Consider the following 25,567-nt stretch of genomic DNA (forward strand, 5'->3'; position numbering starts at 1 on the left):
CTTGGGGCGAATGGGTTCAAAGGTTATGGGGAGAGAGCAGGATTAGGCTATTGAGTTGGACAATCAGCCATGATCATGATGAATGGTGAAGCAGGCTCGAAGGGCTGGATGGCCACCTCCTGCTCCTATCTTCTATGTTCCTAATGCTCGCACTAATGCCAAAATCAGAAACAGTCTTGGAGCGTTGAAGGAGCAGCGCTCCGAAAGTTCATGCTACCAAATAAACCCGTTGGACTTTAACCTGGCGTTGTGAGGCTTCTTACTGTGTGTTTACCCCAGTCCAATGCCGGCATCTCCGCATCATTTATAATGTACCATGGAGTTTCTAATCGGGTCCCTAACAATACGTGTAGGAATAACCAGCCAGTGCAGTGTAATGCTAATGCAGGTCAAAGCTTTATTATGATATTGACAGACATGGAACGGTGAATATCGTTCTACTACATTGTGATCTGAAAGAGGAACAGAATCCAAGCTAGGAAAGCAATTGCATCTTGTCCAGAATTACATCATCACGTGTCTCCTACATTTTATTAAGATTCAATCAGTAATTGACTTGTATCTGTATATTAGTTTCCCAAGCTTGCCTCGTGTGTTCGATGGGGGAGATGGTTCAGTGATGATCACATCACTGGGTGTCACCGTTATTCTTTATTCAAAGTCTTGTCCGCCCTCGAAACCTCTGTCGCTGGGTCAGAATCCTGGATCTCCTTCCCTAACAGCACTGTGGGTGTACCTACACCACATAGACTGCAGCGGGTTCAAGAAGGCAGCTCACCACCACCTTCTCAAGGGGCAATTAGGGACGGGCAATAAATACCGGTCTACCCACTGATGTGCATAAGCCGGAATTTTACCGGGAATCGGAGTGGGCGAGGGGTGGAGCATGGGAAGGCCCGTTGACCTTGGATAGAATTTAATGGTTTTGGGACAAGCGAGGTCATAAAACCCCACCCATAACCCATGAAAGAGGTAAAAATTCACCCAACAGTAAACTGCCGAGTCACAGGGAGCGATGGGAAGATTTTTGTATAAACCCTTCCCCGAGCCGCTCCCATTTGTGCTCTCTCCCCCACCCCCTCACCATTGACTATTCCCTACCCTCACTGCTCCCTCCCCCACCCCCTCACCATTGACTATTCCCTACCCTCACTGCTCTCTCCCCCACCCCCTCCCCACTGACTATTCTCCACCCTCACTCCTCTCTCCCCCATTGACTATTCTCCATCCTCACTATCCTTTCTTTTGCTGCCGATCATTTATCTTTGTTTGCCGCCACTGAGGTAGAATTCACACCCTGACTTGCTCAAACCCGGAGCCATGATATAGAATCGCCGTAACACACAGCAGGAGGCCATTAGGTCCATCGTTTCTGTGCTAACCCTTTGAATGAGTTACCTATTGCATCCCAATCCTTCCATTCCCGAATGTCCAGTCCCCTTCCCGGATATTTGCCCCGTGTCTTCTGAAAGTTCTGGTTGAATCTGCTTTCACCGCCTTCCAGATCACCACAACTCGCTGCGCTAAAACATTCTCATTCCCCTCCCCCATCCTCTACTTCCTTCATAGAAGAAGGAAAAGAGGGGTAGAGGCTTAGACTATTTTCCAAATGGGAAAATGCTTTGGGAATCATTGTTCCAGATTCTCTTCAGGTTAACTTTCAGGTTCAGTTAGCAGTTAGCGTTCGTGTCGAGAGGGTTAGAATACAAGAGCAGGGATGTACTACTGAGGCTGATTGAAGCTCTGGTCAGACCCCATTTGGAGTATCGTGAGCAGTTTTGGGCCCCGTATCTAAGGAAGGATGTGCTGGAAGGGTCCAGAGGAGATTCACAAGAATGATCCCTAGAGCTTGTCGTATGAGGAATGGTTGAGGACTCTGGCTCTGTACTCGTTGGAGTTTAGAAGGATGAGGGGGGAATCTCATTGAAACTTACAGGATACTGTGAGGCCTGGATAGAGTGGATGTGGAGAGGATGTTTCCACTAGTGGGAGAAACTAGAACCAGAGGGCACAACCTCAGGCTAAAGGGACGATCCTTTAAAACAGAGATGAGGGGGAATTTCTTCAGCCAGAGAGTGGGGAATCTGTGGAACTCTTTGCCACAGAGGAGGCCGGGTCACTGAGTGTCTTTAAGACAGAGATAGATGGGTTCCTGATTAATAAGGAGATCAGCGGTTATGGGGAATGGGGATGAGAGAAATATCAGCCATGATTGAATGGCGGGGCAGACTTGATGGGCCGAGTGGCCTAATTCTGCTCCTATGTCTTATGGTCTTAACCAAAAATCTCTCACCGTGCCGAACCCATCGCTCTCAATAACACTCCATACTCTGTACCCCTTACACAGAATCACAGGGAGGTGTTGTGATCCAATACTCAGAGATATCTCACGGGTATCGCACCTGTTCTCCCTACAGAACAATGACTCTGGATTAAATATCAAATATCTGGGGGGATATTCGGAACCCAACTCTGGGAATCCTACGGGATTGGGTGGATGTTACTATTACGTTCCCTGGATCTGCTGACAGTGTGGTGCAAAATCAGACAGATTGGAAAAGCAAAGCAGCGAGCAACGCCATTGGCTTCTGGATGGGTCGGTGATGGGAGATTTGCCCCCTTGCCCCCTCCCCACCCCCCCCTGGTATGAAGACGGATGAGACACTCGATGTGAATCAGTTGTGGGTCTCCCTCTATCACACACTTTGCACAGTATTCTAGCTGCGAGGTGTGGGCCCCTCTGCCTCGCTGCAGCGTCAACACTTTATCAACAGGGTCATGCCAGCTTACCGGCCAACCCTCCCTCCCCCTGACAGAGCTCTCCATCTACTGCCAATCTTCAACTTTCACAGATCTCAGATCAATCACCATCTCCATCTTTCTTCTCAGCTCTTTCAGTGCTAACGGCTACAGCAGCTTTCAATGCTCATTCCAGGGTTGGCACGGTGGCACAGTGGGTTAGCACTGCTGCCTCACGGCGCCAGGGACCCGGGCTCGATTCCCAGCTTGGGTCACTGTGTGTGCACATTCTCCCTGTGTCTGCGTGGGTTTCCTCCGGGCGCTCTGGTTTCCTCCCACAGTCCGAAAGACGTAATGGTGAGAGTGGATTGGCTGTGCTAAATTCTCCCTCAGTGTACCCGAGCAGGCACTGGAGTGTGGCGACTAGGGGATTTTCACAGTGACTTCATTGCAGTGTTAATGTAAGCCTACTTGTGACTAATAAATAAACTTTAAATAATTGCCCTTTAGAAGGTGGTGCTGAGCTGCTTTCTCGAACAATTGCAGTTCCTGCGGTGTAGGTACACCCACAGCGCTGTTAGGGAGAGATGTTCCAGAATTGTTATCAAACATCCATCAGTCTGTGTGGTGTAGGTACACCCACAGTGCTGTTAGGGAGGGATATTCCAGAATTGTTATTGGACAAGTCAATCTGTGTGGTGTGGACACATCCACAGTGTTTTAGGGAGGGATGTTCCAGGACTGATATTGGACATCAGTCGGTCCTTGTGGTGTAGGTACACCCACAGAGCTGTTAGGAGGAACGTTCCATGATGGTTATCGGACAGCAGTCAGTCTGTGTGGTGTAGGTACACCCGCAATGCTGTTAGGAACGATGTTCCAGGATTGTCATTGGATAGCAATCAGTCTGTATGGTGTAGGTACACCCACAGTGCTGTTAGGAATGATGTTCCAGGATTGTTATTGGATAGCAATCAGTCTGTATGGTGTAGGTACACCCACAGTGCTGTTAGGAAGTTCCAGGATTTTGCCCCAGCGACAGTGAAGGAACGGCCAACATATTTCCAAGTCAGGATGATGAATGACTTGGAGGGGTACCTCCAGAGTGGTGGTATTCCCAGGTATCTGCTGCCCTTGTCCTTCTAGCTGGGAGAGGTCATGGGTAGTCATGGAACCCCTACAGTGCAAGACGGAGGCCATTTGGCCCATTGAGCTTACACTGACAATAATGCCACCCAGCCCACACCCACGTAACCCCACGTATTTACCTTGCTAATAACTGTAATCGACACATCTTGGGACATGAAGGGGCAATTGAGCGTGGCTAATCCACATCTTTGGAGTGTTCTATTGGAAGGTGTTTGCTGAGGGAACCTTGGTGAGCGGCTGCAGTGCATCTTGTAGATGGTACACGCTGTCTGTCGGTGCTTGGGGGGGTGGCGGCGATGGAAAGCTAAGGCTAGTTGTCCAGTCAGATACCCAGTGAACCATTCTGCGGATTGGCTGTGAGAAGACCGTTTATTTTCTGGAAAATAAGATGAGGAGGCGATGCTGGAAGATTCCTCCGGCTTGTTGTCTGCTTTCTTAGAATTTAGAATCTTGAAATTGGAAATGCGTTGCTGGACAGGGTTTGCCAAAGCTCCCGGTGGCTGCAGAGTCGATACTCTTACTTCCCTGCGCCGTCCATCTCCGTCTCCTGTACCTCACATTCATTCTGAAGAGGAGAAAAATAAATAATCAAACACAGACAAACATCAGGCAACACAAACTTCTGCCAGTCTCTCAGAGTGAGGGATTAAAACTTGTCCCACGCTGGGATGCCTTTGGGATTTTAGTCTGTTTTCACTCAGGAATATGGTGGAGGATTTAAAGATTCACCCTTCCTTATCATCATAGAATCCCTAGGGTACAGAAGGAGGCCATTCAGCCCATCGAGTCTTCACCAACTCTCCAACAGAGCATATTACCCAGGGCTCTATCCCCACACATTTAGTCCCCTTGACACTAAAGGGCAATTTAGCACGGCCAGTCAACCTAACCTAATTTAGAGTTTATTTATTAATGTCGCAAGCAAGCTTACGTTAACATTGAACATAATAAGAACATAAGAAATAGGAGCAGGAGTAGGCCATCTAGCCCTTCGAGCCTGCCCCGCCATTCAATAAGATCATGGCTGATCTGAAGTGGATCAGTTCCACTTTCCCGCTCTCTCCCTTAATTCCCCTCTCTATCAGAAACCCATCTACCCGTGACTTAAATATATTTAGCGAGGCAGCCTCCACCACTTCAACGGGCAGAGAATTCCAGAGATTCACCACCCTTTGAGTAAAGAAGTTCCTCCTCAACTCTGATCTAAACTGTCCTCCCCTTTATTTTGAGGCTGTGCCCTCTAGTCCTGCTGTCCTTTCTAAGCGGGAAGAATCTCTCTACCTCTACCCTATCCATCCCCTTCATTATCTTATACGTCTCTATAAGATCCCCCCTCATCCTTCTAAACTCCAACGAGTACAGACCCAGTCTATTGCAGCAAAGTTACTGTGAAAATCTTTGGAAGGGAACCGGAGCATCCGGAGGAAACCCACGCAGACACGGGGAGGATGTGCAAACTCCACACAGACAGTGACCCAAGCCGGGAATCGAACCCGGGTCGCCGGCACCGTGAGGCAGCAGGGCTAACCACTGTGCTTTAGGGCGAGGGGCAGGTGATTCAGAGGGGATTTGAGGAAAGACGTTCACTCGGAGGGTGGTAAGAATCTGGAATGCGCTGCCTGGGAAGACAGTGGAGGCCAGAAACGTTACAACTTTTAAAAAATATTGGGATGAGCACTTGAACTGTCAAGATGTGGAGATTCCGGTGTTGGACTGGGGTAAACACAGTAAGGAGTCTCACAACACCAGGTTCAAGTCCAACAGGTTTATTTGGAATCACGAGCTTTCGGAGCGCCGCACCTTCATCAGGTGAGTGAGGATGGAGCTCCAAAAGCTCGTGATTCCAAACAAACCTGTTGGACTTGAACCTTGAAATATTATAACATCCAAAGATAAAGGACAAATGCTGGAAAATGGGATTGGTGCGCCTTTAGTGGTCGGTATTGTGGGGGCAGACTCGATGGGCCTCAACGGCATTTCCCCGCGGTCGGCAGGTTCAGACACTGGAGGTCTTTTTGCGGAGTGAGATGTTCCGATCAATTCTTACAGGCCTGCAGCCGGAGGCTAGAATCCTGCGCAGAGCAGCGACTCTGCAAAAAGGGGGCAGAGACACAGTAAACACCCAGAGACGCTGGCACCACCTCGCACTGCTCCACGTGCCAGCTCAAAATGGACATTTGACAGTCACACCAAAAAAAAGACACAGCGTGGAAACTCTGGAGTGGACGGTGGCACAGTGGTTAGCACTGCTGCCTCACAGCGCCAGGGAACCAGGTTCGATTCCTGGCTCGGGTCACTGTCTGCGTGGAGTTTGCACATTCTCCCCGTGTCTGCGTGGGTTTCCTCCGGGTGCTCCAGTTTCCTCCCACAGTCTAAACATGTGCGGGTTAGATGGATTGGCTGTGCTAAATTGCCCCTTATTTCGGCGGGATTAGGTAGGGTAGGTGAAAGTTATGGGAATAGGGCCTGGGTGGGATTGTGGGCTGAATGGCCTCTGTCTGTACTGTAGGGATTCTATAATTTTATGACTCTAAGTTCATGGAGGGGTTTGAAAAGAAGCGTGAGGTTTTTAAATGGAGGCATTGGATTGGGAGCTTGGGGTGAGGGGTCAGGGGTGAGGGGTGAGTGGGATTTGGTGTTAGTTTGGACATAGGTAACAAAATTTTGGATGAAATCAAATTGTGGGAAGATGTGAAAATAGGAAAAGCAATGAAACTTGATTCTTGAGGTAACAGAGGAGAATACAGATCTATCCTTATAGAAAGGATATTATTAAACTAGAAAGAGTGCAGAAAAGATTTACTAGGATGCTACTGGGACTTGATAGTTTGAGTTATAAGGAGGCTGGATAGACTGGGAGTTTTTTCCCTGGAGCGTAGGAGGCTGAGGGTTGATCTTATCGAGGTCTATAAAATAATGAGGGGCACAGATCAGCTGGATAGTCAATATCTTTTCCCAAAGATAGGGGAGTCTAAAACTAGAGGGCAGAGGTTTAAGGTGAGAGGGGAGAGATACAGAAGGGTTCAGAGGGGCAATTTTTTCACACAGAGGGTGATGAGAGTCTGGAACGAGCTGCCAGAGGTAGTGGTAGAGGGGGGTACAGTTTTGTCTTTTAAAAAGCATTTAAACAGTTGCGTGGGTGAGATGGGCATAGAGTGGGTGCGATGGGTATAGAGGGAGATGGGCCAATACGGGCAATTGGGACTAGCTTAGTGGTAAAAACTGGGCAGCATGGATAAGTTGGGCCGAAGGGCCTGTTTCCATGCTGTAAACCTCCGTGACTCTGAGATGAGGAGACTTCAGGGAGGAACTCTGTCCTGTGAGTTTCTGAGAGAAAGTGAACAAGAATCCAACCTTCTTGCGAGGCGGGATCACGACCTTATCCTTCTTCATTCCCGCACATTGGATCTGCTCTTCAAAGGTCTTCAGCATGTTGTCCAACCCAGATGGATTTCGACCTGTTTTTGTTCAGAAATGAAAGTGATGCCTGGTTATGATCGTTTCCCATGAGCCATTCCCTTCCCCCTCCATCAGCACCCCTGGGAGAACGCGCAGGGTTACCGGCAGAACGGCAAGAGGTGAATGGCTCATTCGGAGATTCAGTGCAGATGATGGGCCAAATGGTTGCATTCGCCATTGTAACAACTCTGTGACTCTTTCCACTGACCCTCTGACAATGCGGCACTCCCTCAGCACTGAGCCTCTGACAATGCGGCGCTCCCTCAGCACTGACCCTCTGACAGTGTGGCACTCCCTCAGCACTGAGCCTCTGACAGTGCGACACTCCCTCAGCACTGACCCTCTGACAGTGCAGCACTCCCTCAGCACTGACCCTCTGACAGTGCGGCACTCCCTCAGCACCGACCCTCTGACAGTATGGCACTCCCTCAGCACTGACCCTCTGACAGTGCGGCACTCCCTCAGCACTGACCCTCTGACAGTGCGGCGCTCCCTCAGCACTGACCCTCTGACAGTGTGGCACTCCCTCAGCACTGACCCTCTGACAGTGCGGCGCTCCCTCAGCACTGACCCTCTGACAGTGCGGCGCTCCCTCAGCACTGACCCTCTGACAGTGCGGCATTCCCTCAGCACTGACCCTCTGACAGTGTGGCACTCCCTCAGCACTGACCCTCTGACAGTGCGGCATTCCCTCAGCACTGACCCTCTGACAGTGCAGCACTCCCTCAGCACTGACCCTCTGACAGTGCGGCACTCCCTCAGCACTGACCCTCTGACAGTGCGGCGCTCCCTCAGCACTGACCCTCTGACAGTGCGGCGCTCCCTCAGCACTGAGCCTCTGACAGTGCGGCGCTCCCTCAGCACTGACCCTCTGACAGTGCGGCACTCCCTCAGCACTGACCCTCTGACAGTGCGGCACTCCCTCAGCACTGACCCTCTGACAGTGCGGCACTCCCTCAGCACTGAGCCTCTGACAGTGCGGCGCTCCCTCAGCACTGAGCCTCTGACAGTGCGGCGCTCCCTCAGCACTGACCCTCTGACAGTGCGGCACTCCCTCAGCACTGACCCTCTGACAGTGCGGCACTCCCTCAGCACTGACCCTCTGACAGTGTGGCACTCCCTCAGCACTGACCCTCTGACAGTGCGGCACTCCCTCAGCACTGACCCTCTGACAGTGCGGCGCTCCCTCAGCACTGACCCTCTGACAGTGCGGCACACGTTGCTGTGGCTCTGGAGTCACATGTAGGCCAGACCGGGTAAGGACGGCAGATTTCCTTTCCTAAAGGATGTTGAACCAGATGGGTTTTTCCAACAATCGACAATGGTTTCATGGTCATCAGTGGATTCTTAATTCCAGATATTTTTTACTGAATCAGATTTCACAGTGACGGGGTTCGAACCCGGGTCCCCAGAACATTAGCTGAGTTTCTGGATTAATAGTCAAGTCAAAATGGCACTGGGATTGGGGTGGGGTGGGGAGGGGAGAGGATAGGTTTGGGTTGGGGAAGGGGAGGGGATAGATTTGGGGTGGGGAGGGGGAGGGGAGGGGAGGGGGAAAGGTGGGAGAGGGGAGGGGATAGGTTGAGGAGGGGGAGGGGAGGGAAGGGGGACGGGGAGGGGGAGGAAGGAGGGTTAGATTTGGGGTGGGGAAGGGGAGTGGGATGGGGAAGGGATAGGTTTGGGGGGGGTAGTGGGGACAGGTTTGGTGAGGAGACGGATTGGGGATAACTTTGGGGAGGGGAGGGGAGGGGAGGGGACAGGTTTGGGATGTTTGGGGGAGGGGGAGGGGGATAGATTTGGGGTGGGCAGGGGGAGGGGGAGGGGGATAGCTTTGGGGAGGGGGACGGGGTGGAGGTGGTTACAGAAAGCCTGGGCCTGTTAACGTTCTCCTAAAGCTTGGTTGAGCGTTCCCTCTGAATGGACGGGTTTGTGAAGGGTCGGTGTCACTCACCGTACAGCGAGACTGTGTTGTACATTTTGCCTTCTTTCTTCTCCTGGATGTGGAAGAGCAGGAAGTTTGGGTTCTTAATGTTGAGAACTCGGAGAACCATGTAAGGCCTCGCTGCAAATAGAACAAAACAATCGCTTCATCAAATCTCCTGAGTGCTGAATAACGCCCAGGGAGAGGGTCTTACCCAAACCCACCCCCAGCCCTCGCACCCCCTCCCCTCGCACTCCCTCCCCTCGCGCCCCCTCCCCTCGCACCCCCTCCCCTCGCACTCCCTCCCCCTCACCCCCTCCCCTCGCACCCCCTCCCCTCGCACCCCCTCCCCTCGCACCCCCTCCCCTCGCACCCCGTCCCCTCGCGCCCCCCTCCCCTCGCGCCCCCTCCCCTCGCACCCCCTCCCCTCTCCTTGCATCCATTCCCCTCGCACCCCCTCCCCTCGCACCCCCTCCCCTCGCACCCCCTCCCCTCTCACCTCTCCCCTCTCACCCCCTCCCTTCGCACCCCCTCCCCTCGTGCCCCCTCCCCTCGCACCCCCTCCCCTCTCCTTGCATCCATTCCCCTCGCACCCCCTCCCCTCGCACCCCCTCCCCTCGCACCTCTCCCCTCTCACCCCCTCCCCTCTCACCTCTCCCCTCTCACCCCCTCCCCTCGCACCCCCTCCCCTCACACCCCCTCCCTTCGCACCCCCTCCCCTCGCGCCCCCTCCTCTCGCGCCCCCTCCCCTCGCACCCCCTCCCCTCGCACCCCCTCCCCTCTCCTTGCATCCATTCCCCTCGCACCCCCTCCCCTCGCACCCCCTCCCCTCGCACCCCCTCCCCTCTCCTTGCATCCATTCCCCTCACACACACCCTCCCCCATACCCCCCTCACACCCTCTCTCATCACACTCCCTCCTCCCACCCCCCCCTTCGCACCCCTTCTCCTCACATGCCCACTCCCTCAGACATCCTCCCCTCCCCTCGCACCTCCTCCCCTCATACCCCTTTTGCGCCTCCTGTCCTCACACACCCTCTCCCCTCCCTTCACTGTGCTATTGCTGTTAAGCCTATCAGTAGCTGTGTGTAAGTTGCAGAAACAGACATCAATTAGTTTTGATTTATAATTAAATCTGGTACTTACATTCACAGGTAAACTCCAGTTCATTGTTTGATAATTGGTAAGCCTCCATCTCCGAGATGCAGTCATTTCCCCTGGGTAAGTGAAAAAGGGATTGTTATCAGCGTAAACCTCATTGTCCCAATATTCCAATAAACAGTTCATTATTAATGTGTTAATGATTCCATCATTCGGCTTACTGATGTCCATATTCATTCTGTGCAAGAGCAGTTTAGCTTTTTCCACTCCGCTGCCCTTTCCAGTTCTCCGTACAAATGTATCTCTTTAGATAATTTCCCATTCCCTTTTGGCAGCCACATCGCCTCCACCACACTCCCGGGCAGAATATTCCAGCTCCTAACCACTCTCTCCCAAAGAAAGTTCCTCTGCTTGATGCCTTGCATTCAATTGCAAATCGGAATGGGTGCAGCTCCAACAACACTCAAGGCGCTTGGTACCATCCAGGGCAAAGCAGCCCCATCTGACTGGCACCCCATTCACCACCTTCAATATTTAACCCCTCCACCACTGGCACAGGTGGCAGTTATGTGTACCATCTACAAGATACACCGCGGCAACTCACCAAGGCTCCTTAAGGAACGCCTTCCAAACCTGTGATTGCTTCATCCCATTGTACGGATTCTATCGTAGCTTCCAAAAGTGAGCTGGATAAATGCTTGAAATGGATAGAAATTAAACAAGGCCATGGGGAAAGTCTGGGATGTTGGAATCAATTACAATGGTCTATCAGAGAGCTGGCACAGACATAATGGGCTGAAGGGCCTTCTATCAATCTGCCTGATTACAAAGACTGGGAGGCCCTTGGCTAAGCTTGCAGTGAACACGGCTTGGAGATCTCCGTGTCGGTGTGAGCTGGAGATCTCAGTGTGGGTGAGGGGGATCTCTGTGTGGGTGAGGGCGACCTCCGTGTCAGTATGAGATGGAGATCTCTGTTGGTGGGAGATCTCCCAGTCAGTGTGGTTTGTAGACCTCTGATTTTCATCTTTACATTTGATCTGAAATTCAAGTTTTTAAAAATCCAGATATTGGAATATTTCTGAAAAAAAGCTGTACTGTTGAAGTTTTTTTGCCTTGCATTCATCAGGACAAATGCAAGAATGCTAAATTTCAAAGTTTATTTACTATTGTCACAAGTAAGCTTACATTCACACTGCAATGAAGTTACTGAGAAAATCCCCTAGTCGCCACACCAGCCCAGGTACCCCGAGGGAGAATTTAGCACGGCCAATGTACGTAACCAGCACGTCTTTCAGACTGTGGGAGGAAACTGGACCACCTGGAGGAAACCCATGCAGACACGGGGAGAATGTGCAAATTCTGCACAGACAGTGGCCCAAGCCAGGAATTGAACCCAGGACCCCTGACACTGTGAGGCAGCGGTGCTAACCACTGTGCCACCATGCTGTCTCCTTGTTCCCAGGTTGTCAAAGGTCTCAGCTGCCTTTGCCAAGTTTGTAACACCAAAACAGCAGAACAGTAAGAGAAAGTGGAATATCAGATGGCGCGCTGATGGTCTGTACTTACAGTCTCATGTAGGCGTTTATCAGTGTCTTGTTCATCTGGGGAACGGGGTGTTTATGATGAATGCGTTGTCCACCTTTCCGAATTCTCTGCGGTAGGGTTCATACTGGGTTGCCCAGCGCTGCAGGTACCACTTACCAATGAACTGTTGGGACAAAGAAGATTAAAGACCATCATTGCCAACGGTGTTGAGAGTCTTTCAAAGTTTCTCCTGACAAGCGCGTGACCTAAAATTCCCGCGGCACAACGAGCCAACAAAGACTGGACACTGCATTCCTGTAGTGCCTTTCCACTTCATAGAAGTTTAAGGAAGCCATCTAGCCCATTGAATTTGCAACAATCACAATCCTACCCAGGCCCTATCCCTATAATCCATACATTTAGCCTAGCTACTCCCCCTGATATTAAGGGGCAACTTTAACATGGCCAATCCAGCTAACCTGTACATCTTTGGACTGTGGGAGAGAACCAGAGTACCCGAAGGATTGAACCCAGGTCCCTGGAGATGTGAGACAGCAGAGCTAACTATTGTGCCACCGTGCCACCCTATGAGGTCCTTTCCTGACTTCAGGATGCCCCAAAGGCTTTGCAGTCAAAGAAGAACTTTTGGGGTAGCCTGGTAGTTTGAGTGTAGTTGAAAAGACAGACGTATTGCTGAAGTTTTTCATCTTGCACTCAGCAGGACAAGCAGAAGAATACCAAATTTCAAACCATCACGGTGGCACAGCAGTTAGCACTGCTGCCTCACAGTGTCAGGGAGCTGGGTTCAACTCCTGGCTTGGATTACTGTGTGGAGTCCGCATGTTCTCCCCGTGCTTGCGTGGGTTTCTTCCGGGTGCTCCGGTTTCCTCCCACACTCTGAGAGATGTGCAGGTTAGATGGATTGGCCTTGCTAAATTAACGCCAGGGGCATTAGCAGGGTAAATGTGAGGGGTTACAGGGATGGGGCCTGGGGGTGGGATTGTGGTCGGTGCAGATCCGATGGGCCGAATGGCCTCCTTCTGCACTGCAGGGATTCTATGATCGTAACAATTTACATGGCAGGAAAAGAGGGATGCTGATTGGTTGACCAGTTGACTCTGTATCACTGGGAAACTTTGCCCAGTCATGTTGCCCTGGAGGTTATGTCACATGACCTCCGATCTTCAACCCGTCCCGCCTTCATACTCCCTCCATTGGTTGCTCAATGCCTCATTTTAATGGCATCCCATCTTCCCCACAGCCAATGGGAGGGCAGAATAGCCAATATGAATGTAAGACATGGGATCCGCAGTAGGCCATTCGGCCCGTTGAACCCACTCAATGAATGAGCTTTGATGGTGCACTGTGATTAGGGTTAGTGCCCCTGGGTTTGGTGGGTTGAGGGGTGTAGGAAAAGGGTGGGGTGAGGGTAGGAGTGGGCGGGAGTGAGCAGGGTTGTGCTAAAGGGGGAACAGCGACCAAAGATCCCTCTGCCAATTGCTATCCTGCGGTAGTCAATGGACTTTGGTCTAATAACTCCATCAAGGCCAAGAATTATTTCCCATCGGCTTCTCCCTAAGCTCAGGGTCTCCCTGGACCATCTGTAGTGTAGGGGGATGGTGGGAGGAGTGGTGGGGGCGGTTTGGGGGGTGGTTAAGAGCTAACCATGACGCTGTGGGACTTATTGGCTGGAACCAGACAATGATGTCAGGTTTTACCCAATGGCAGAAGACATCGTGGACCAGATGGGTTTTTCCAACAATATGATGGCTGCTTTGTCACTTTCATATTTCCAGATTTTTTTTCATGGATTATCGGTCTCCATGTATTTGGGAGCTTGGATAGGGCCAGGACCCCAGCTTGATTTCGGAAACCATTCACAGTCAAATAACCGGCCAATACTCGTAGGAATGGGAGGGCCATTCAGCCCCTCAACCTGTCCCACCATTCATATTGGATGAAGGGTGGCACAGTGGTTGGCACTGCTGCCTCACAGCACCCGTGACCTGAGTTTAATTCCCGGCTTGGGTCACTGTCTGTGCAGTTTACACATTCTCCCCGTGTCTGCGTGGTTTCCTCCAGGTGCTCCGGTTTCCTCCCACAGTCCGAAAATGTGCTAAATTCTCCCTCAGTGTACCCGAACAGGCGCCGGAGTGTGGCAACTCGGGGATTTCCACAGCAACTTCATTGCGGTGTTAATGTAAGCCTTACTTGTGACGATAAATAAGTAAACTTTAGTGAACCAGATGAGTTTTTCTGACAATCAAACAATGGATTCATGGTCATCCGTTAGGGTTTTCATTCCAGATTTTTAAAATTGAATTCAAATTTCCCCATCTGCCATAGTGGGATTCGAACCCAGGTCCCTAAGGCATTTCTCTGGGTCTCAGGCCCCTCCGCATTCTGCAATCTCGCACTAAGATGTTTTACTTGAACAATATTCTGCTTTTCTACTCTTCCTGCCAAAGTGGGCAACCTCACATTTTTCTGATTATATTCCAGCAACTAATCTGTTGCCCGCTCACTCGGTTCCTCACTCGGTTCCTCACTCGGTTCCTCAGTGCCCCGTTGCCCAATCTTTGTATCCCCCTCACAACTTGTATTCCCACCTATCGCCAACATGTTTGGCTACAGCACGGGCTGTCCCTGCATCCAAATCATTCAGATAAACTGCGAACGTTTGAGGCCCAGTGAGCATTGCATCATTCTGCTCGTCACAGTTCACCATCCTGAAAATGGCACATTTATCCCACCTGGAATGAGTGACAGAGCGTCCTGCCCTGCCCTGGAATCTCATCAAGTTACCCACCGTGGCTCTATGAGCGGCTCACTCTCCCTTGATTCAGTCACTTCAAATCCCACACCAGAGACTTGACCATAGAATCCTGACACTGCAGAAGGAGGCCCATCAATTCTATACCGATAACGATCCCACCCAGGCTCTAACCCAACACGTTTACCGTTGTCAATCCCCCTGACACCAAGGGGTAATTTAAACTGACAAATCCATCTAACCACCTTGTCTTTCGGACTGTGGGAAGAAACCGGAGCACCCGGAGGAAACCCATGCAGACACGGGGAGAATGTGCAAACTCCACACAGACAGTGACCCAAGCTAGGAATCGAACCCAGGTCCCTGGCGCTGCCAAGGCAGCAGTGCTAACCGCTGTGCCACCATGCCCACTAACACTCCAGTCCAATATGAGGGAGTACCGCACTTTCGGAGGGTTAGTGGGAGTGTTGGACTGTCAGAGGGTCAGTGCTGAGGGAGTGCCGCACTGTCAGAGGGTCAGTGCTGAGGGAGTGCCGCACTGTCAGAGGGTCAGTGCCGAGGGAGTGCCGCACTGTCAGAGGGTCAGTGCCGAGGGATGAGACATTAAATAGGGAGTCCGTCTGCTACCCGAACTAAACGTAAAAGATCCAGTCGTCACTATTTTGGAGATCTCCGTTGTTCTGAGCAATATTTATCCCTGAGAAACATTGAGTAGAAAATATTATTTGCTGGATTATCAGATTGCTGTCACTGGGATCTTGCTGTGCGCAAACTGGCAGCTGTGCGTTCCTGTATCCAAGAGTCACCCTGCTTCAAAAGTAACCCTGTTGTCCCAAAGTGGCGCAAGGCACTATATAAATGCAGAGTTCTCCCTGTCTATTCAAGTTGGAACTCCATCCCATTCGTCCCAGTCTTACCGTGGAAGCGTTCATGTCGACCTTTCTGGGTTTGAGCATCTTGCAGGCTGGTGGCCGAGCCCCCAGGGACCCAGGCAGGCAGGTGGCGAGGAGGAGGAGGGCAGTCAGAGCAGTCATGGTGTTCACTGCTGTGTGTCTCTCGCTGCTGTAATGAAAACTCAGGGCAGCGGCAGGAACATTTATAGTATTGTTGGAGTCTGTAGCAATCCGAGCGAGTACTGGCTGTTCCATTGCCCAATGACAAGACAACCCTTTCCTGTCTAATCAGAATGAAACGTCTCCACTTGAACCTATGCCCAGAGTAATTGCTACATCCAGGAACACACACACTCGCTCACATACACACACACACACACATACACATACACACACATACACATACACACACTACACAAACACACACTACACATACACACACAATCACTCACACTCACTCATTCACTCACTCACATACAGACACACACACACACACACACACATACACACACATACACATACACACACACACATACACACACACTCACTCACACTCACTCATTCACTCACTCACATACAGACACACACACACACTCACTCACATACACACTCACACACATACACATACACACACTACACAAACACACACACTCACTCACTCACATACTCACTCATTCACTCACTCACTCACATACAGACACACACACACACTCACTCACATACACACACACACATACACATACACACACACATACATACGCACGCACATATACACACTCATGCACACACACACACACACATACACACACATGCATATACACACTCACACACATACACACACATGCATATACACACACACACATACACACACATGCATATACACACTCACACACACATACACACACGCACACACACACACACACTCAGACACACACACACACACTCAGACACACACACACAGACATACACACTTACACACACACACACAGACCCACGCACACATATACACACACACACATGTATACACACACACGTACACATACACACACCACACACACACACACACACACGGAGACACACGCAGTGACACCCAAGATCAGCCGACTCATAAGTTCTTTTTGTGAAGATTCAGGCAGAATGCCATCTTCCATTGACCTTGCAAATCACATTCTGAGGCTGGGATATTCCTGCTGGCAGGGTCTTCCAGTCCCGCTGAAAGCAACCCCCCTCTGACCCCCTTCCAGCCCAACTCCACCCACCCACCACCCCCCCTTCCCCCTCAATGCTGGGTGAGCCACACCAGATGCCATGGATCTCAGCGGGGCTGGAAAGCCCTGCCCTTCGGCCCTCCAAGCCTGCACCGGCCATGCCGTCCGACTGAACTAAAACCCCCTACCCTTCCAGGGACCGTCTCCCTCCGTTCCCATCCTATTCAGGTATTTGTCTGGACGCCTCTTAACCGTCAGTATCGTATCCGCTTCCACTCCCTCCCCCGGCAGTGAGTTCCAGGCACCCACCACCCTCTGGGTAAACACTTGCCACGTAACACCTCCTTTGAACATCGCCCCTCACGGCCAATAACGGATTGCCTGTGCTACTGGAAAACATGCTGCGGGACAGGATGTGGGGGGGAGGGAAGGGGCTGGAAAATCCCAAGCTCAATCTCTGCAGTGGCTGCACCCTCAAAGCCAATGGTTAGAGGTGGCACGGTGGTTAGCACTGCTGCCTCACTGCACCAGGGAGCCTGGTTCGATTCCCAACTCGGGTCACCGTCTGTGTGTGGGGACTGCACGTTCTCCCCGTGTCTGAGTGGGTTTTTCCCCCGTGTTGACCGAAAGATGTGCTGGTTAGGGTGCATTGGCCATGCTAAATTCTCCCTCAATGTATCCGAACGGGCGTTGGAGTGTGGCGACTGGGGGATTTTCACAGTAACTTCATTGCAGTGTTAATGTCATCCTACATGTGGCTCTCATCAATAAATACTGGAATGTCAGAGGTTGAGGGGAGACCTGCTAGAAGTCTACAAGATTATGAGGGGCATGGACAGAGTGGATAGTCAGAAGCTATTTCCCAGGGTGGAAGAGTCAAATACTAGGGGCACAGGTTTAAGGTGCGAGGGGCAAGGTTTAAAGGAGATTATTAGAATTATTAGAATCAAAGAGACAAAGGATGAGAGGTGACCCGATAGAGGTGTATAAGACGTTGAGAGATATAGAGAGGGTGGATTCTCAGAGGCTATTTCCCAGGGCTGAAATGGTCGCTACGAGAGGACACAGGTTTAAGGTGCTGGGGAGTGGGTAGAGAGGAGATGTCAGGGATATGTTTTTCACTCAGAGGGTGGTGGATGAGTGGAATCGGCTGCCGTCGGTGGTGGTGGAGGCAAATTCGATAGGGCCTTTCAAGAGTCTTCTGGATGAGCACATGGGATTTAATAGAATTGAGATAAGCCTATTACGTAGGGATATCATCTGTGCAACTTGTGGGCCGAAGGGCCTGTTTGTGCTGTAGTTTTTCTACGTTCTATAGAATCCCTACAGTGCAGAAGGAGGCCATTCGGCCCATCGAGTCTACACCGACCAAGGCAAGGTTTTTACACAGGGAATGTGGATACCTGGAACTCGCTGCGAGGGGAGGTGGTGGAAGCAGATATGATAGTGACTTTTAAGGGGCCTCTGGGCAAGTATATAAATAGGATGGGAATGGTGGGATAGGGTCCCCGGAAGGGTAGTTCAGACAGGCAGCATGGTCGGTGCAGGCTTGGAGGGCCGAAGGGCCTGTTCCTGTGCTGTTATTTTCTTTGTTCTTTGTAGATAAATAAATTACTCAGAGGGCCAATGCTGACACTGTGCTGAGGGGGTGCTGCCTGATCTAAGAGGCTAAAGGCGCTCCCTAATTGCCCCCTCAGGGGGATCAGAACGATCCTGGGGCCACTATCTCAAAGAAGGCCAAGGGCAGTTATCCCCAGGAGACCTTTGCAGTATCTACCCCTCAATAAATGTCACAAATGCAGCAATATCAGTCACTTATAGACTCATAGAATCCCTACAGTGCAGAAGGAGGCCATTCGGCCCATCAAGTGTACCAACCACAATCCCACCCAGGCCCTATTCCCATAACCCCGCATAGTAACGCTGCTAGTCCCCCCCGACACTACGGTCAATTCAGCACGGCCAATCCACGTAACCCGCACATCTTTGGAACGTGGGAGGAAACCGGAGTACCCGGAGGAAACCCATGCAGACACGGGGAGAACATGCAAACTGCGCACAGACAGTGACCCAAGTCGAGGACGGAATCCGGGTCCCTGGCACCGTGAGGCAGCAGTGCTCACCGCTGTGCTGCCCGCTGAGCCTCACTGCTGCTTGTGGGATCTTGCTGTGTACAAACAGGCTGTTGCATTTCCTACGTTGCAGCGGCGGTGACCACGCTTCCAGGGTATTTGATTGGCTGTAAAGGCACTCAGAGGGTGTGGGAGGGAGGTAGTGACGGACTTGGTCAGATTGGGACGGAAGGGAATGTGAGGGAGAGGGTGGGGGGGGGGGCTGAGGGAGAAGGATGGATGAGCAGGGTTAGGGAGTGAGATGGAGTGAATGGTGGGGGTGGGGAGGAGGCGAACGTAGAGCGTAGATGTGCACAGCAAGATCCCAAACAGTGATAACGAGAAGATTTTTTTTTAACATGATGATGATTGAGGGGGTGAGTGTTGTCCCAGGACACTGGGGAGATCTGTCCAGCGCTTCCACAGGATAGTTTACACCCACCTACGAGAGCACGAGGGGTGGGCCCCGCTGTAGCATGTCATGTCACTCTCCTTTCCAGTAGAAACGTTAAGTTTATTTATCAGTCACAAGTCGGCTTACATTAACACTGCAATGAAGTTACTGAGAAAACCCCCCCCAAGCCGCCACCACACTCCGGCGCCTGTTCGGGTTACACTGAGAGGAGAGAATTTAGCACGGCCAATGTACCCGAACCAGCACAGTCTTTCGAACCGTGGGAGGAAACCCACGCAGACACGGGGAGAATGTGCGGACTCTGCACAGACAGTGACCCGAGCCGGGAATCGAACCCGGCTCCCTGGCGCTGTGAGGCAGCAGCGCTAACCCACTGTGCCACCCAAGGTTAGAGGTTTGGAACTTTTTGTGTGGGCCATGAACCTTTGAAGATTGTGTCTCACCCAACCCAACCTCGCAGAGAGGGATCGATGTCGTAACCTCAGGTTTTCCCAAACAGCCGACTGACTGCGCAATGGTTCTGCCTCCCGTTACGTTCCTGTTTCTTGAGTGTTGTTTTGGGCAGGCTATTTCAAAGCGTGCGGTTGACAGATCGCCTTTATTATTGGCTAATTGGTTGTTCTGTAACAGCGGGACGGGAAGCGGGGGTTACAAGTTCAAACATTTCCCCCCCCCCACTTCCAGGAGAAACAGAGAGACTCAATTAAACAAACCTGAACTGACAGGAGGAAAACAACCATTAGACCAGAGCTGCTTTCTGATAAGAATCAAATTGGTTCATTAATGCCCACAGCTCAGGAAGTTACAGTCCCTGCCGGCAATGATTAAAGCTCGCGTCCCCTCCCCTCCGCTTTGTATGTGCCTCCCTGCACTCCACTACAGCATGGTGGCACAGTGGTTAGTTTCACAACGCCAGGGTCCTGGGTTCGATTCCCAGCTTGAGTCACTGTCTGTCTGGCGTCTGCACCTTCTCCCCATGTCTGCGTGAGTTTCCTCCGGGTGCTCCAGTTTCCTCCCACCGTCCAAAGATGTGTGGGTTAGGTGGATTGGCCACGCTTACAATTGCCCCTTAGTGTCAGGGCGGCCAGCTAGGGTAAATGCATGAGGTTATAGAGTCATAGAGGTTTACAGCATGGAAACAGGCCCTTTGGCCCAACTTGTCCATGCCACCAATTTTTTTTAAACCCCTAAGCTAATCCCAACTGCCCGCATGGGGATAGGGCTTGGGTGAGATTGTGGTCGGTGCCCGTAATATCAGCAAGAGGCCATTCAGCCCCTCGGGTCTGTTTTATCATTCAGTGATTCACCACCTGACGCTTTATCTGTCTCCTCCTCAGGTCCCTCAAAACCTTCAAATAACAAAACTCTTTCGATCGTAGATTTACAATTCACCATCAAACAAGCACCAGTTACTGATTTTGGGCAAGGGTCCCAAACCTCTAGCACCTTTAGCCATTAGGGGGTGGCACGGTGCCAGAGCCCCGGGTTTGATTCCGGGCTTGGAACACCATCTACGTGGAGTCTGCACCTTCTCCCTGTGTCTGCGTGGGTTTTCCTCCCACAGTCCGAAAGATGTGCAGGTTAGGTGGGATGGCCATGCTAAATTGCCCCTTGGTGTCAGGGAGACCAGCTAGGGTAAATGTTTGGGATTACAACGATGGGGCCTGGGTTGGCTTGTTGTCGGTGCATACTCGATGGGCTGAATGGTCTCCTTCCGTATTGTGGGATCCTATGATATGGGGGGGATCAGCCATGATCATAATGAATGGCGGAGTAGATTCCAAGAGCTGAATGGCCTTCTCCTGCTTCTAGTTTCTATCTCCGTCTCTACGGATGATCATTCCAAGGCGGGAAGACGTTCCAATGTGAGATTCTCCGATTTTACTCCGAGTGCCAAAGAAAGAATCCCAGGATAATTCCGCACAGAATTCCAGCTATGTGATATCGGGCGGCACGGTGGCACAGTGGTTAGCACTGCTACCTCGCAGCTCTAGGGTCCTGGGTTCAATTCCTGGCTCGGGTCACTGTCTGTGTGGAGTTTGCACATTCTCCCCGTCTCTGTGTGGGTTTGCTCCGGTTTCCTCCCACAGCCCAAACATGTGCGGGGTTAGGTTGATTGGCCATGCTAAGAAATTGCCCCTTAGTGTCCCGGGATGTGTAGGTTAGAGGGATTAGTGGGTATAATATGTAGGGATATGGGGTAGGGTGGGATTGTGTTCGGTGCGGACTCGATGGGCCGAAGGGCCTCTTTCTGCACTGGACGGTTCTATGATATCCCATCAGACTCACACCAAATCTGTCTTACTGGTTACGTATTTACCCCTAAGTAAATGACTCAAATATGTTTATGCCCCCACTCCGTGTACGAATCTTCTACGATGGTGAAATCTGACTGGATAACTCCAGCAGTTTTAGCTCTCAGAAAGCTGGGTGTGTGTGTTAAAGAGCGATGGCGGCGGAGAGGGGGGAGTCTTTCTTCATCCTCTTGGCTTTTGCAGAGATATAACTGTTACGTTTTTGTCTCAATCTCGCACAGCTCAGGACAATTCCTGCCGTTTGGAGGAACTGGCTGTGAGAAGAGATCACATTGTTCCTTCCTGAGGACAGATAGCGTCTTCACTGTCCACTATTTGTTGCCATTATCTTGATACGGGAGCTCAGAGTCAGTCCCCCTACGTCCCCTGTGCTCGCTGGCCAACGCCGGCCTCCCCCCCCCAACCCCCCAATCAGGCAATGCCTCGATTTTAAAATTCTCATCTTTCTTTTCAAGTTCTTGGGTCTCGCCCCCACCCCCCCCAGGGTTGGAATGTTCTCCCCTGCAGGAAGCGAGGGGTGGGATAGACCTGAGAATTTAGCACGTTCTCCTCGGAAGCGATATCTGGCACCTTTGCTGAAGGTGCCGGGCAGGAGAGGCCTCTGGTCTTGGCCTATCTCCACGTGAGTCTCTTAACTCACAGTCATTGGTAGAAGGGTTGGACTGAGGCGTTCACTGAATGTTAGAATGGCGGCGTGGGCTTGTTGGGCCTGTTTCCTGTGTTGTTCTTTAACTGCCCAATTAACAACTGCTTAATGGCCTCTGGCCATCTCTGCTATGACCTACCCTGTTTCAGATGTCCTGGTAATACCAAGAGAGGGGGAAGGGGGGGGGTCTGCATGTCAGCTGTGGGGAGGGGAGGATGGGACGGGGGGGGTGGTGGGTGATGGCTGGTGTTTCTTCTTCCTAATCTGCACCAATCTGTGCATGATTGAGGGTGTAGTCATGGGGTGAGAGGGCATGGTGATGGCACGGCTACACAGAGACTAGCACTGCTGCCTCACAGCGCCAGGGACACGGGTTCGATTCCCGGCTTGGGTCACTGTCTGTGCAGAGTCTGCACGTTCCCCCCGTGTCTGCGTGGGTTTCCTCCGGGTGCTCCAGTTTCCTCCCACAGTCCAATGAAGTGTGGGTTGAGTTGATCGGCCATGCTAAATTGCCCCTTAGTGTCCTGGGATTTTTGCAGGGTAAATGCATGGGGTTACGGGAATAGGGCCTGATTGGGATGTGATTTGGTGCAGAATCGATGGGCCGAGCGATCTCCTTCTGCACTGTAGGATTCTATGAATGGCCATTGACAGGCACCAGACCCCCCTCTCTGCCTATGGGCCTCCTCTGTTTCCCCAAAACCCTCATGACACCCCACCCCCCAGCAGCACTCTGCGATGGGTTGGGCTTAAAGTTAAAGTTTATTTATTAGTCACAAGTAGGCTTACATTAACACTGCTGTGAAGTTATTGCTGCCTCACACTGCCAGGGACCTGGGTTCGATTCCTGACTTGGGTCACCGTCTGTGCGGAGTTTGCACGTTCTCCCTGTGTCTGAGTGGGTTTCCTCCAGATGCTCCGGTTTTCTCCCACATTTAGCATGGCCAATGCACCTAACCAGCTGGTTAGGTAGTTGATTCAATTTGTTTTATTATTGTCGCATGTATTAGTATACAGTGAAAAGTATTGTTTCTTGCGCGCGAGACAGACAAAACATACCTTTCACAGAGAAGAAAATGAGAGAGTGCAGAATGTAGTGTTACAGTCATAGCTTGGGTGTAGGGAAAGATCAACTTAATGCAAGGTAAATCCATTCAAAAGTCTGACAGCAGCAGGGAAGAAGCTGTTCTTGAGTCGGTTGGTACTGGACCTCAGACTTTTGTATCCTTTTCCCGAAGGAAGAAGGTGGGAGAGAGAATGTCCGGGATGCGAGGGGTCCTTGATTACACTGGCTGCTTTGCGGGGGCAGTGGGAAATGTAGACAGAGTCAATGGATGGGAGGCTGGTTTGTGTGATGAATTGGGCTACATTCACAACATTTTGGAGTTCGTTACGGTCTTGGGCAGAGTAGGAGCCCATACCAAGCTGTGATACAACCAGAAAGAATGCTTTCTATGGGGCATCTGTAAAAGTTGGTGAGAGTTGTAGCTGACATGCCAAATTTCCTTAGTCTCCTTAGAAAGTAGAGGCGTTGGTGGGGCTTTCTTAACTATAGTGTCGGCATGGGGGGGGGACCAGGACAGGCTGTTGGTGATCGGGACACCTAAAAACTTGAAGCTCTCGACCCTTTTGACTTCATGCTCATTGATGTAGACAGGGGTATGTTCTCCTTTACTCTTCCTGAAGTTGATGACACTCTCCTTCGTTGACCATGCTAAATTCTCCCTCAGTGTACCCAAACAGGTGCCGGAGTGTGGCAACTAGGGGAATTTTCACTGTAACTTCATTGCAGTGTTCATGTAAACCCACTTGTGACACTAATAAATAAGCCTTAGATGAAAGTCTGCTGTTAGTAGCAGTCACTGGGTATGGGAAGAGTAACTAGAATTGAAATTTAGACCATAAGACATAGGAGCTGAATTAGGCCACTCGGCCCATCGAGTGTGCTCTGCCATTCAATCATGGCTGCTATTTTTCTCATCCCCTTTCTCCTGCCTTTTCCCCATAACCCTTGATGCCCTGATTAATCAGGAATATATCTATCTCTGTCTTAAAGACACTCAATGACCTGGCCTCCACAGCCTTCTGCGGCAAAGAGTTCCACAGATTCACCACTCTCTGGCTGAAGAAATTCCTCCTTATCTCTGTTTTAGCTTGATTAGAGCCCTCAGATTCTAGTTTTTCCTACTAGTGGGAACACCCTCTCCAAGTCCAGGCCTCACGATATCCTTTAAGTTTCAATAAGATCCCCCCTCATCCTTCTAAACGTCCATGAGTATAGACCCAAAGTCCTCAACTGTTCCTTATACAACAAGTAGAAAGGACAGCAGGACTAGGGGGCACAGCCTCAAAATAAGTGGGGGGAGGTTTAGAACAGAGTTGAGGAGGAACTTCTTCTCTCAGAGGCTGGTGAATCTCTGGAATTCTCTGCCCATTGAAGTGGTGGAGGCTGCCTCGTTGAATATGTTTAAGTCACGGGTAGATGGATTTCTGATAAGGGAATTAAGGGTTATGGGGAGCGTTAGTGTACGCTTAAACTGGACCAGCTGACGGGCAACATGACAGCTCAGTGACTATCACTGTTTGCTGTGCAGATACATGGATTTGGGCCGGTGTCTGTGGGAGTTTGCACATTCTCCCCGTGCTTGCGTGGGTTTTCTCCGGGTGCTCCGGTTTCCTCCCACACCCCAAAAAACGTGCCCTTATGCTGATTAGTGTGAACAAATTGTCCCTAAATTAGTCGTCCCCTCAATCTGGTTGTGGTTCCTTTATTGTGGATTCCAATAGGCGTAGACAAAGGTGATAGGTACCGCTCACGGTTCCCCAAACGGGGTCTGACCAGAATTCCACCTGAAGAGTTGCACAGAAAACGTCGAGCCAGCGTTCGTTGCTTCAGTTTGAAATATTTATTTTGTCGAAAGTTTCAGAAACTTTTAAATTTCAAACAATGGAAGGGTCTAAGCGCCATTGAGTTCTAGCAAAGGCTGAGTAAGGTAATATACAGCTAAATAGTGAAATCTCCTGCCCAGGGCCTTCAAACATCAGTTCGTTGGCGATAAAGAGACTGATATTTGTGGATGGCCATTTCATGGCAACCCTGTTTCTTATAGCAACAGACACACACACACACACACACATACACACACACACACACACACACACACAGAAAAGCGAACGGAATGGAAAAACCCCCAAAAATAGAAACAAAAGTTAAAAAAGAAACCCCCCCTCCCCCAGAAATTTAAAAGAAAAAATAAAAAGTGTGCTCAGAATGGGTACCGGAATGTTATCTGAGGTATTCTGATTGCTGGATT

General features: G+C 51.0%; 1 pseudogene across 1 annotated transcript; it reads right to left on the bottom strand.

The window, feature by feature from the left end:
- Positions 1–3,297: 3,297 nt before the first annotated feature.
- Positions 3,298–15,711, bottom strand: LOC145358361 (lipocalin-15-like; annotated as a pseudogene). The gene is made up of 6 exons (XR_013889465.1): positions 15,583–15,711; positions 11,935–12,076; positions 10,414–10,484; positions 9,299–9,409; positions 7,243–7,346; positions 3,298–4,453 (listed from the first exon to the last, which is right to left on the bottom strand). The product of XR_013889465.1 is annotated as a lipocalin-15-like (transcript).
- Between the last annotated feature and the right edge of the window lie 9,856 nt (positions 15,712–25,567).

The sequence above is a fragment of the Carcharhinus amblyrhynchos genome, chromosome 25 (genome assembly GCF_965287045.1).
Source record: "Carcharhinus amblyrhynchos chromosome 25, sCarAmb.v2.hapA, whole genome shotgun sequence".
Lineage (NCBI taxonomy): Eukaryota > Metazoa > Chordata > Chondrichthyes > Carcharhiniformes > Carcharhinidae > Carcharhinus > Carcharhinus amblyrhynchos.